Raw genomic sequence first — 15,023 nt, 5'->3', positions numbered from 1 at the left:
CACACACACACACACACACACACACACACACAGCCTGATGCTATAAGCACAAGGAAAGACATGTCAACATCTGACTGAGTAAGATGATAATATAATGTGGCGCTGGGTGTGACGACTTAAATAAATAAATAAATCCATTAATAAATATATACATAAATAAATAAACAACCTCGTTTGTTGTGCCCATCGGTTCAAAACTACTGGCTATTTAGCTCTTCCATGTGTTCCTCTCAGAAACATGCTAACGTGTTCAGTCGTGTTCCTCTAAACTCAGTGTGGTTAGCAACATGCTAATGTGTTACGCTGGTTGAGTTATATTCCTCTAAACTCAGTGTGGTTAGCAACATGCTAATATGTTAAGTCGTGTTCCTCTAAACTTAGTGTGGTTAGCAACACGCTAATGTGTTAAGCTGGTTGAGTTGTGTTCCTCTAAACTCAGTGTGGATAGCAACATGCTAATGTGTTAAGTCGTGTTCCTCTAAACTCAGTGTGGTTAGCAACACGCTAATGTGTTAAGCTGGTTGAATTGTGTTCCTCTAAACTCAGTGTGGTTAGCAACATGCTAATGTGTTAAATCGTGTTCCTCTAAACTTAGTGTTGTTAGCAACATGCTAATGTGTTAAGCTGTTTGAGTCGCATGCAGCATGCCATGCTGATGTAAAGTTACTATGACAACACACATCTTCTAAATTAACAGAAACCAGTGGTGAACACTAAAGATTCAAAAGGAGAAAAAGATTAAAGCCATAACTTACATGTTCAAATGAGAGGAGCTGTTCAAAAGAAGTCCTTTTTTTGGGCGCTGGAGTTTTCTGCGGTTGTCTGGACAGGTGTGTGTGTGTGTGTGTATCTGTGTCCATGTGAGACTAACAAGTGTCTGCGTGTGTGTCAACTTTTCAACGACAAGACCTCGGCAGAAGGGGGGTGGGGTGCAAACGTCAGAATTTCCATTTCCTCCTATTGGCCAAAGTCCAGCTTCAGGCCGCTGGACAATTGACACAGACACACACATACACACACACACACACACACACACACACACATACAAAGATAGATACAAAGATAGATACACACATACACACACACACACACACACATACATAGAGAGATACACACATACACACACACACACACACACAGAGAGAGAGAGAGAGATACACACGATCACACACACACACACACACACACATAGACACACACACATACAGAGGGAGATACACACGAGCACACACACACACACACACAGAGAGAGAGAGATACACACGATCACACACACACACACACATAGACACACACACATACAGAGGGAGATACACACGAGCACACACGCACACACACATATAGACACACACACACTATATGTTACTTTACTATTGTACACAGCCTAATGTTTTCACTACTGTTTTACTGCTACACTGTTACCTCAACCTGTTCTTGCACTGAAATAGTTTTTTATTTTACCTACATTACACTTTACTCTCCTATTTGTCTATATTATTTATGCTGGTCTCTAGACCTTACTGTTGCACTGTTGGACTAATGTTGGACTACTTTTTGCACCTTCACCATGACACCCACTCTCTTGAGCAACTTGCCAGGCACACACAACTAAGGACTATGGTTGGACTACTGTTTGCACCTTCACCATGACACTCACTCCCTTTAGCACCTCACCAGTCCTGGCCCTGTCACTACAAGCGTCTTATGCTTCATCACCCTCAAGCACATTGGACTTTCTTAATTTAACTTATATAGTGTATTTAGTATTTAGTTTTGTTAGTTTCTTATCTTATCTTCTACTGTCTTTATTGTACAGTGGAGTTTAGTTATGTTTTGTTTACCATTTCTGTTGTAAGTGCATGTTGTGTGTTATGTCTGTATGCTACTGAGACCCTTGAATTTCCCCTTGAGGATCAATAAAGTATCTATCTATCTATCTACACACACACACACACACACACACAGAGATACACACAAGCACACACACACACACACACACATATAGACACACACACACACACACACACATAACATACATACAGAGAGAGATACACACGAGCACACACACACACACACATACAGAGAGAGATACACGGGCGCGCACACACACACACAGAGCAACAGTACCAGCAAAATATATTGACACAGTATAAACACACTCATAAACCCCTAAAGGACCAAAACCCCATCTGACCACACTGTGTGTGTAGGTGTGTGACCTGACCACTCAGTACCATGTAAATGGTGAGTTTCTGTGAGAAAAAAAAACATCAACTGCTATGGGCACACGGAAATAGCCCATCTTCACTGGTGTTGATATTCAAACACACACACGGACACACACACACACACATGGACACACACACACACACACACAGAGTCTCTCTCTCTCTCTCTCTCTCTCTTACACGCACACGGAAATAGTCTATCTTCAATATTCAAACTCACACATACACACACACACACACACACGGACACTGTCTCTCTCTCTCCCTCATACACACACACACGGAAATAGCCCATCTTTACTGGAGTTGATATATTCAAACTCACGTTGTGTTTTTTATATATTTTGCATGAGTTTGAAATACCCCTCACGGACCACCTAGCTAAAAAAAAACAGTTGATCTACTTCAATATATCTGTCTTCCACAATAGGCCTACTCACTGAACCACCTTGCCTTTGCACCTTATTGTGTCAGAGAATTCAATTCATACGATTTAAATTGGTGTAGCTTACATAGGCAGTGTTGTTGCAGAACTGTTTGGATTTACATAATTGCAAACAACTCATCTATATTATATTTTACCACGTCTGCTTGCGGACCACTTGAGATAGCTTACGGACTTTGAGAAACACTGCTCTAAATAATGGCCGCTGTCAATGGCAACGGAGCTTCATTCAAAAGTAAAGGCAAACGGTTGATCAGCTGTGTTCTAAAGAACGTTTGATTCAAGTTCAGCGTGTGTTGCAAACTATTTGTTTCTCATTAAAAGCCACAACGAAACGGTAACAAATAAATGTAAAAGAGACTTTATCGTTTATTTATTCGTTTTTGGCAAGCAGCCGTATAATAAGCGGGATAATGTATAGAACGCTGTCATTTTTGGTAAAATAAGTCCGTTCAGGGCGAGGCAAGACCCCTCCGCTGGTGGGCCAGGGTCCGGTTCGCCCTGTCGGGACTTATTTTCCCAATAATAACCGCCGTTCTATACATTATCCCTTACGTAGCATACATTAAATTATTTTGCTATTCTCGCAAACTGGTGTGATAATATCTGCATAGACTAACCATTCACAGACACCCTCCTGAACACATCAGCATGCACACACACACACACACACACACACACACACACACCCTTGAAAGTGTTGTGAATCAGAATACTTTCTGTAAATGTACATACTGTATACTTTTTAAGGTCATTTGAGATTTTGTATCCATCCATGTGTATCTCTTGTGTCTTTGGTCTGTATTCAGAGTATCCTTTGTTTATCCTTGAATTCAATGAAAGCCTGTCTAGAGGCCTTTTGCCTATATCACCAGGTGTGAAACGTCAATGTTTGTAAAAACAGTATGTGGCCAGGCCTCTGAAGAACTTCCCAGGAAAGGGGGTAGTTTTAATTAAAAGACAATAAAAGCTGACCAGACTTGATGGCACCAAGAGGCCACATCCTAGAGGTGGATTTTATCGTTCCTTCTTATGACACAGTTCGCGTCATTCAGTTCGCCAAGATGATTCGTTCTGAATCGTTCGTTCACGTAGTTCAGCGGTGAATCATGGAATGCAGGTTCTCAGCTCCTCGTTTGTGCAAACGGTCAACACAACACTGCAATTGTAGCGGCAAATATATAGCTGCAACTTCATGATTATGTGTACTTTTAGACAAAACAGCAGTAGCTAATGTGTTCATTCACCTTGACATTAAATTGACATATTGAAGGTAAATAGAGTAGACTACGGCTAGATCAGCTAATTTCTTTTTTAAAAATGTGTTCATTCATAAAGGAACAAAGACCCAGTAGGCTATGCCAACAAACATGTTTAAAGGCTTGGCAGAAAGGTTATATTGATGAAAAGGTTTCAAGTCCCCATTTTGCCTATAGGCTACAGAGCCATAATCACTCTGCTTCTAGCATGCGCGGATCTACGGGATGGCAAAGGGTGGCAACTGCCACCCCTGGGACACAGTCTTGCCACCCCTGTTGCCACCCCATTTATAAATCAGATAATATTTTTTTAAGTATATTTTATGTTCATACATGTTGGACTGTGAGAAGGTGTGAAACCCGCACCAAACTCCTCCCAAACAGAAATTGCCGATTTAGAATCCCCCGCCCCCTCACAATGGTTTCACCCATCACCATCAGCGGAGTGACCCCCGCGAAATTTCACCATTGGCAGCAGATTGCACAGTGCATGCAACTATGTGTAAACTGTCTGTAGGCCTACAACGAAGTGGTAAGTTTGACCACCAAGTCGAAAAAGTCCATAATCAGACCCATAGTCAGTCCATAAATCAGTTAACCCGGCAACAACCTCACTGTTAGTCTATGTCATTTACATCCGCAAGACTGTCTCATCGAATTTTTCGATGATGGTCAGGTCAGATAATAAGGGCATGCTCATGCGTAGCTTAACGTTTAACGTTTAAAGTCTATTTGTGTGTTTCGCTAGTTGATAACCTTTGATTGTAAATACTGCTGTCAATGTCAACCCATTAATACACATGATAATTCAACACGGGTTCTCAAAATTGTCATGCATCCACTTTCCCTGCATCTATGACTACACTCTAAAAAATGCTGGGTTATTTTTTCAACCCAAACGCTGGGTTGAGGCTGTTGGGTCATTTTGTTTGGTTGTTTTTACTCATATTGGGTAATTTCTGTAACCCAGCTTGCTGGGTTGATAGTTTATCACGGCTGGGTTGATAGTTTAGGGCTGTGCTCCCTCCTGTCCCCCACCTGACGTGGAGTACACTACCCAGCACCAGGGTGACTTCAACACACCTGCATAGTTATTTGAAGGTTGAGAGAAAAAAAATTGTCAGGCAGGCAGGCAGGCATATTCTTTCAACCGTCAAGTCCAGCAGCTGTCAACATGCAATGGAAATCAGGTGATTTCGGAAGGTATGTATCTGCTTTTATTTATTTATTTATTTTTTTCCAGACGGATTTTAAAAGTCCACCCAGAGACATACCCTTCGTGATATCAAGGAATATTCTGCCTGCCATTTCGTTCAGCTTCAAGCAGGTTAGCAGGTGTCATTCCAGCTAATATTAGCTACTGTTAATGTTAAATCTACACAAATACAGACTCATAAAAACATAGTTCTGTATTCACTGGGTAGGAACTGCTGAACAGAAACAAAACAAACTTTTACAACGAACTACAATTAGCATACCAGCAGCTGGTAGGTAACGTTAGCAGACTTGGGAACTTTATGCTAATTAAATATGCTTCGTGGCTAACGTTTGTCAACTAGCTAACACAGTCGAAGTAGTCTCTTCACAACACGTAACTTACGATAATAATCATGCCAAACAACATCTTATTAAATCATTCAGGGTAGCCTCATATTATAGCCATGTAACTTACTGGGTGGTTCTTGGTGGTAACATTAACTTGGATTCACTAACTGAATAATGTGTAACATTAGCTAGCTAACGTTAGCACTGCTTAACTTATGTTTGTCAGCCTAATGTTAGGCTAATGGTAATGTTAGCGTTATCAAGCTCATCTGACATAAACGCACGTTTTGTAGGCTATTATCGGTATTATGTTTAAAACAACTCCATAATATTAGGTGGTCATGGTTTCCGAGTGTGTTGCACTAATAATTTGTTTCCTGGTGGATTTTTATGTCTGTCAATATCATTCACTGGTAATGGTTCATGCAAGTTCTGTAGGCTAACAGTGATTAAAATGCACTCTTTTTTTCTTTGATTGACAGGGCTGACCCCCAAAACGGACTTTGGAATCTGCCTGCCTTCATGGAAGTATCACATGCATTTTATACTAGGCTATCTATTCAAAAATAAAGAAAACTATCAAATAAATAATATAAACTATCAAATAAATAATTGTGTCGAACTGTTTTATTTCATTGCATGGCTTTTGATGGCCATTTAATATAGACTGTTTATATCAGGCCTAAAGCTGTTAACAGAAGGTGTGACTTTAAAGTAAGTAAATACAAACTTTGAGTTATTAAAAGTTTGTACAAGCAGAGTATTTTAAAAATCAACCAGTAGTTTTTGGGGATTTGGTTACATAACCCAAACATTATGTAACTTTAACTAAACAGTTGTGTCAACATAACCCAACATATTGGTTAAATTTCAACCCAGTTGTTGGGTTAAATTTAGTAACTCAATTTGCTTGGTTAAGATAACCCAATGCTGTGTTGGACCCCATTTTACTCAGCGGCTGCATTTTTTAGAGTGTAAATTTGGTCGACATGTCAAATCAAACTAGAATATCTAATCGGTGTCAAGCTGGTGGCGGTTGCGTTTTTCTTTTTCCTTTCTTTTCATACACGGTGTAAATCAGTAGCCTAAAAATAGTAGCCTACTATTTTCAAACAAACCCTACTCAGAGTAGGCTAGACTAGACGTTTGATGATGTCAAAGCACATCACGCTTTGTGCATGAGTGAATCGCTTAGATTCCAGTTAAATCGTCCAGTTTCATTGGGTGGTGGGTTCATTTGCTGGTAGATGAACCAACAAGCTGAGGCCAGCACAGGACTTTGTGTCCTCAAGAAATTAACATGTTGCTTGTTCACTCGTGTTTGAGGTCGTTTCTTAGGATATTTATAAAGGTACTTTAATACAGTATACATGTACTTCATTATTCACCACTTTGTGAGTGAGTGAGTAGCCTAAATTGTGAATGGCAAAACATAATTTGGCACTAAAGATCAGGGACTGAGGGGGACTGATTTCCATTTAGGTTCGTTCTGAGCAAAAACATTATTTGATATCATAATATTATAATACCTATATAATATTAATAATAGCCTAACTTAAAGGCACAGGAAATGTCCTTGCTTTAAGCCTTGCAATAGCCTACTATGTATGGTGCTACAAGCATGACAGGCCTATAAATATTTGCCTAGTGTCTCTGGTATTTTCTTTCACAAATTGTTTCAGTAATTTAGTCTACATACATAGTGTTGGATATTAATATCAACTAGTAGTTCTAGCCAATTACGCAGGGGAGATACCGATTCATAACATCTGACTAAATTCATCTTATAAGGGGTCTGGGGAACACTGTGTGGGCAGGTGACTTTCCAAGCCTATGGAGTTTTGAAAATATTTAAACAAAGGTTAATCGGAATGATAAATATCGTTATTAACCGGTTATCTAAAATTGAAAATTACGCTTTCACTCCGGAACAATTGGTTTTGCTCCCGTTTTCAGTTACGTCCTTCCAAAAACTGTGTTCGTTTCCGGTTTTCATTTGTATTCTTTGAACCTTTCTAATCCCTGCTAAAGATATTTGGCCTTTAATTGTAGTGGGGGTTGAAGTAAAAGCCTTCCAAAGAATTAAATAATTGAATTAAATACCCATACCCAGTAGTTACTGTCCACCAGTGTGTGTGTTTGCATGTTTATTAGTGAGGTGGTAGATTAATAATTACATTCTTGTTATGTACATTTTAAATTGTTGTATTATAATAAATCCAAAAAGAATGTTTTGACTAAGAAGGTACTTAGTCTTTATTGAATCAGATGGAAATGTTTTGAAAGTCACAGTCATGGTTATCATTGCAACAATCCTGCATTAGAATCTTGTTTCAATTCAGATACCTAAATCTACTGATGGCTTATTTTGTATGACTAAATTTGTCCATATTCCCTCAAAACTCACTAGAAGACATCATTTGAGGGGTCATGTTTTAAAAATACCCCCAAATCATCAGAATCTTGTTTCAATCCATATAACCTAAATCTAGGTTAGGTAGTAATAACCTAAATCTATTGATGGCTTATTTTATAAATGTATCCATAGGCTATTCCCTCAAAACTAACTAGAAGAAATCATTTGAGGGGTCATTTTTTAAAAGAATTCTCTGGGGGAACATACCTCCAAACCCCCCTAGAATTGCTTTTTGACACTGTATAATTTAAGTAACAGACTACACAGACTGTATAGTGATTACACAGAGAAAGAAATTCACATATTAAGACCCACATCATCCAAAACGCCAGCTACATCTCCGATTTGCCTCCCACGTCGTGTAATGAAATGTAGAGAGCAAAACATATTAGGGGTTTGCACGGCGTGTCATCAGATCTGGACATCGCCATATTGGAGATACTCGCCTCATTAGAAAGCATTAGGCACTGAAGTAAATGAAGTGAAGAAAATGGTTAATTATTGCCGTGTTTTAGGTTGTACCAATAGGTCAGACTGAGAAAAACATCTGGTGTAGGTATCGACTTCCAAACGTTAATAAAAAACCAGGGAGAAGGGACAATAATGCCAGAAGTTATCAGAGGAAGGGGGGCGCTTGTGGTTGAACTTGGTACTTCGTCTCCCTCACCCAACTCATATGGATCTGCGCTGCCAATAATCCGATAATTTCTCGAAATATCGCGCCTTTTCTTGTGGTCCAAGTCCTGCCCTATATGCCTTTGCATTTTAGACGCATTTTGATGAGCTTTTCTGTTGTTTAGACACGCTACAATCACGTAAGATATCCAAAGTGCATAATACTCCATTGTACTGAGTATCGCCAATATGGCCGCGCGTGCTGGGTTACCATAGTTACCGGCCAGAACATGACATCGGTGCAAACCCCTAATTCAATGAAATCCGTAGAATTTAAAGTTTTGAATAATGTCCATGGCCCCCCTCCTGGAACCTCATGCCACCCCAGGAAAAAATCTCTAGATCCGCCCCTGGCTTCTAGCCAAGAACGAGTGACTGACTGAACGAGAACGACAGATCGAAGTGAAACAGGTGGGGGGTCTTGGCGTGAGAATGAACGAACGAACGAACGAACGAGACAGATTGAAGAGACATTTATTAACCTGGCATGACGCAGAAAATACAAAGACAGCATGCATTTACCATTAGACAGATATTTAAATGTAAATGCCAATATTGAAATGCAAAATGGAATTGTTAATGTCAACCATTATCATTATTTTTTTTGTCGTATGCTCTCCCACTAGCCTATTTGTTTTTTTCATGGAAACGGTTGCTATGCTTTCATGCCCCTCATTGGCTAATTCGATGAGAGCGTTCTAGAAACAATACAGACAACAGCATAGCCTACAATCGGTTTGGCTCTCGCCTTAGAAAGCTGGGCCATTGGCATTCACAGCAGCAGTAGGTCAGTGTGATTCAGCGACGAACGAAAGAACAAATAAGAACTAGAAAGGCGAATCAGTTCTTCCTTCGCGACCGACCCACCTCTACCACCTCCCCTCCCACCACACCTTTACATATTCATAGTAGGTCACTCCTTCTTTTTGTGTGTAACCTACTTAAGGTTGAGACTGTTTTGTATAGTTAGAGAATACTAGTAAAACTCAAGCATGAAACTCTCTCCCTTGAGGGGCACTGCATGGCCCCTCATTGAAAAGAATAAAAGCCTGGATCCATACGATATTCCATCATCCTGACTGAGTCTTAAAGAAGCCCTATGCAGGTCTGGTTATTCCTTCGCGGTTTCTGGGTTTTCGCCTGATTTGGGCTCGCATTTTTCACGACATAGCTCCCCCTGCAGCTTCGGTAGCAAGTGACTGCTACACTAAACCTCCACTAGCTAGCGAGCTAGCCATCAATAAACCAAGCTAAACACATAGGGCTCACAATAAAACGGTCGAGCAAACACATTGTTCAAGAGACTATCAAATCACATTACAAAAACGTTTTTTTCACCAAGTTCACCCAAGGGTAGGCTACTTACAATTTCAACAGCAACAAAGCCAAGTCGGAGTCCATTTTGCAGTCTACAATCTGACTACATTTTGGAGTATTTCCGCCGAGTTACATCCGGATGTGTTCGGACCGCGACCAGAAAGTTGCATATTCGTTTTTTCCACGGAGAAGCACTAGGGGGAGACGAAGCACCCACCAAACGACCCAAAAAGTGTTGTAGAACCATCAGAATGACTCTCAACCTGCATAATTAAGGTCATTTTTGCTAAAATTGTTGCATAGGGCCTCTTTAAGAGAAATATGGTAGTAAAAAAACACTATCACTCTTCACAGACACCCTCCTGAACACATTAGCATGCACACACAAACACATAGACACACACACACATACATACAGTACACACACACACACACACACTACACATACATACTCCTGAACACATCAGCATGTGTGTACACACACTCACACACACACCCTACACAGACACACACACACACACATAAAAACATATAATTTCCCAACGACCCAAAACACTTACAGTAAGCGGTATAGTGTACACACACACACACACACACACACACACACACACACATAAAAGCAAATTCATCATTTCCCAATGACCCAAAACACTTAAGCAGTATAGTGTACACACACACTATTGTCACACATACTCATTTCCTTATGGCAACGACACATGGGAGAGAGTGTCTAGTGAATCAGAGATCTCATGATTCATCGTCACTATTGATTTCATTGGAGTTACTGTAGACTTTGAGCTTCACTTCTGGCAACCTTCCATGAATAAACTCCGACACCGACACACACACACACACACACACACACACACACTTCAGTTAGGAAACATAAATCACACACACACCTTTACAGGAAGTCTGTTATTCAGTAAGAGAACACTCAGGCCAGGATGAACACATGTATTGAGATGTAGCGGCTGCCGTAAACCAGTTCAGGAAAGTTCAGAGCGGCGCTACTGTAGGCTACTGTACACCGAAAGACAAAAATAAACTTTGGAAAGACAAAAGTTTTTTTTGATAGAATGACTAAATCAGTTCAGTTCATTCATTGCAACTTTACGAACTCAGGCTAGGCTATTTTAGCCTAGATTAGCCATGACTGAGAACGTTAACTATTGAACAGCTCGTTACAACAGTAAGCCTAGCTAAATTAGAAATGCAATATTTGATTGCTAAATCCGCTGGGACAAGGTAGCACCCAATCTGGGTTATCACAGTACTGTGGCCTAATGTAGGCTAATGCATGATCTCCCTCGCTGTCCCCTCACGCATGTTTTTGCATTTCTCACATTTCTCTGTCCGCGGATGAGGTGAAGTCAGATTTTGTGACTCACGTGTATATTTATTAGTGCTGTCAGTTAAACGCGTTATTAACGGCGTTAACGTAAACCTATTTTAACGGCGTCAATTTTTTTATCGCAAGATTAACGTTCTTTTTGGTGTAACAAACGTTGTAGTTTTTTCACAAGCTGTTGCAACAACTAGTAACGTTAGAACAACTACAACACCACACTGGATCTAGCTAGACCGTGCTGCATGTACACGCCCCCTTTTAGGGGAAAGGGAGCTGTTTGGATAATGGAAACCTATGCTGCATAGAAGTGGGAAGCGAAAAGGGGTTATAATTACTAAATCCTGAAACAAACGTGAATAAAAGGCACAAAATAAGGTTGGTGTAAGAGTTATCTGTGTGTTTATGGGATTAATGTGACCATTATGTTCCTATTTTTTGCTCTTTCCAGTTTAGCCTAACAGGAGTGTCACGAATGTACAGTCAAACTGCCCGTGGCTGACTATAACTAAGTTCGGCAAGCTTAACTTTACATGTCATAACATCAACTAAACATAAGTCACACATTCATTCTATCACTTGTAATATGAACGTAGCCTTTTTCCTACAACTAGGTGAGATAATCGGCTATGCCTGTTATACTGAAGTTCCACAGTTAGCTAGCTAGCAAGCTAACCGTTTTACATGGGATATGGTAAGTGTAGGTAGTACGTGCTGAACAGTATTGGGCAATTTACTTCAAAAGCGTAATGCATTATTTATTACTTGTTACTGTCATCTCAAAGTAATTTGTTACATTACAATATTACTGTCTTTGAATTGTAAGGCATTACACTACGTTTACATTACTTTTACCAAAATAACAGGAAATATGGATTTGGTGTTCTCAATAGATCTTCATGTGTTCAATGCAGCTCATTACACGGCAGGAGGTGATGTGGTATGGCATAATGACTGAGCTAGGCTTAAGGCTAACAAAAGAACAATATAATGGTTACAGTTATGGCTCATGGGACAATGTAGGCCCCAAAGGCCAAAGGTCACTCACAACTTAATATAGTAAAATACAGCCATAGTGAAATTGTATGTTGACTTTAAATGGTTCTCATTGCTGGTTGCATTTCCTTCCACTTACAGTGGTGTAGACTTAATGCAAATAGTTTGAGAATAATGGCTACAATCTTTGTCTGTAAAAGCAACATTTTAGTTATTCTCACTGCTTGAAATGAGAAGTATAGCCTAACCATGTTAGATCTGTTGCATGAATGGTAGAGATAACTCAAATTCCCTTTCTACAGTCATCTAAACAAGGCAATCAAATTCCAGGACCAGCCTAGATTACTTTTTTTTAATTCTTGGAAAATCTTCTCTGGTGCCAATTGAGCATTTGTCAATTTTGGATTAAAAAGCAAAGTAACTTCAGTTACTGAGAATTGTACCGAGTAAAATATTACTGAAATTGTATTGGTAATGCCTTACATTACTGCATTACAGCAACAAGCAATGCATTACTGTAATTACATTACTTTTTTAATAACTGGTGCTGAATGGGTTGTAATGTAGCCTACATCGTTTCGACATGAGTAAGTTACATACACATAATTCTTTATAACTGCCGTGTTAGTAAAATTATTGAATGGCCTGTAAATTAATAACTAGATGTAACGTCAAGGTGTGATTAGGCTATCTGTCTTTCCCATTAGAATCAATGATATATGTATGTTAACTTGTTTTCCGCTAAAATGGGGCGTGATGCAGATTAAATGTAACCTATCTTTATGATGATGCGCCTTTAATAGGCTACGTAAAGGCATGCTGCACACACTTGTTTGGGCTTACGAGCCGGCCAAAGAGTAGATCCGTAGCCTACAATAGTTCTGAACTCCCGGTCAGCTGAATGGTGTTTTAAATTGCTGTGGACACCGATGCCGACATGAGTGCGATGCACTCTGCTTTCGACATTCATTTACTGTACATTAGATTCCATTCTTTTCAATACAACTCTGCACACCAGCATCGCACTTTGCCGCCGTGTAAATCACGATTCAGTTATATTTGGTCGACGCCGCTCCATAAAATCCATTGTTCATCCAGTGTTTGCATGTTAAAAACTTCGGTGCTGATGTGTGTGGCAAGTGACAGTGCACCACAGACTGTAGGCCTATAAAATGGCAGTGCACTCATGTCGCAAAGTTCCTTATTTTCAACTGAACTCAAAGATAATGAATATAGTATTTTATGTTTGTTATGCCCTTTATTAGCTATATTTCTGAAGAATATATTGTGTTGCCTCAGGTCTGCTGCACATCTTTTGAAATTTGATTTGAAATAATCAAATAGACCTACTTAAAGTTAAGTTAATGAAGTAACTTGCTTTGCTTTCATTTGAATCCTAATCAAGATACACAATAATTGCTTTATATTGTTAACATGGACTCCTGGAAAGTTCAGAAATGCAAAATAATAGAATTTTAATCATGCGATAAAATATGTGATTAATCGTGATTAACTATAGGAATTCAGCGATTAATCATGATTAAAATTTTTAATCGTTTGACAGCACTAATATTTATCTAAAATAATTGATTCATACATTAGTGTGTATGGGATAGTGGGTTAAGTGGTGGGTACAGTAGTATGTGTTGGTGGTGGGTTAAGTGGTGGGGACATCAACAGATATAAGGCTGCGAATGGCTGACAAGCTATTGCTCAGAATGTAGTTTTTCCTGCCAGTGTGTCAAAATTATGTTTTTGTGATGTAGCCGCTACATCTCTATACACCATGCGTCACTGCATTTATTATGTGTGTGTGTGTGTGAGAGAGAGAGAGAGAGAGAGTGTGTGTGTGTGTGTGTGTGTGTGTGAGTGTGTGTGTGTGTGAGAGAGAGAGAGAGAGAGAGAGAGAGAGAGAGAGCATGTGTGTGTGTGTGTGTGTGTAAGAGAGAGTGTGTGTGTGTGTGTGTGAGAGAGAGAGTGTGTGTGTGTGACTATAGATTTCGGGCCTATTTGGGTTACTGAAATTTTGAAAAATAAAATTCAAAATTTTACAAATTGGTATGCATCAAATTATTAGTAATTTTGATAGGAGTAACCTTGTGAGCTTGGTTGAGACCACAATATAAGGGAATTTATGATTTCTGTCATTTTTCAGGTAAATGTCATTACCATCACATCATCTAATATGTACATTTTAAAGATGAAATGGTCAATCAATGATCAATCAATGATCAATTATGGTTTCACATGAAGTCTATTTTATCTTGAACTTATCAGAATTGTTGAATTTTACTTACAACATGAATTATAGTCGTTTAAGTATCTTATTTTTTGATTTTTTCACTCGACCCTGGCTTGGAATTTCATTTATTTGAAATAAATGCCATATATCATATCTGTTTTCATCCAGTGGCAATTTAGACTGTCCAACATTGTCAAAAATATCTAATTAATGTAATTTATTGTAATTTATACATAATCTATTGGCAAAAATATGCATGGTGATGGTGATGACATTGCAGTTCTGGTAATGACATTTGTTGCGGTGATGACAAATCACTGATCGTAATCTATTGCAATTAAATGTTTATAATTTAGAAACCCAAGTTGAACTGACTTTGTGGGAAAAAAAACTTATTTCTTTTAAAAAGAGTACTTTAAATGTATCTGCAAAAATGTCATCACCAACACAGTCATCATTACCACTACAATTGACTGTGTTGGTGATGACGGATTTATACCGAAAAACTACCCTGAGAAGCAAAAATGATCACCATGCAAGTGTAGCTAGTTT

At 39.1% G+C, this 15,023-nt stretch overlaps 1 protein-coding gene across 4 annotated transcripts in view; it reads right to left on the bottom strand.

The window, feature by feature from the left end:
- Window positions 1-15,023, bottom strand: part of tspan34 (tetraspanin 34) — a 52,535-nt gene that overhangs the window by 20,210 nt on the left and 17,302 nt on the right. Inside the window, exon 1 of one of the 4 annotated variants that reach the window (XM_042105369.1) lies at window positions 756-898. The exons of the other annotated variants lie outside the window; for them this stretch is intronic. The gene's annotated coding sequence lies outside the window, so the exon portion shown is untranslated. Of the gene's footprint in view, window positions 1-755; window positions 899-15,023 lie in introns of those variants that run through there. 4 annotated transcript variants of the gene reach the window in all.

Source organism: Alosa sapidissima, chromosome 9, assembly GCF_018492685.1.
Source record: "Alosa sapidissima isolate fAloSap1 chromosome 9, fAloSap1.pri, whole genome shotgun sequence".
NCBI lineage: Eukaryota > Metazoa > Chordata > Actinopteri > Clupeiformes > Clupeidae > Alosa > Alosa sapidissima.
Note: the sequence above shows the minus strand (reverse complement) of the source record. Positions and strands in the feature narration are given on the sequence as shown.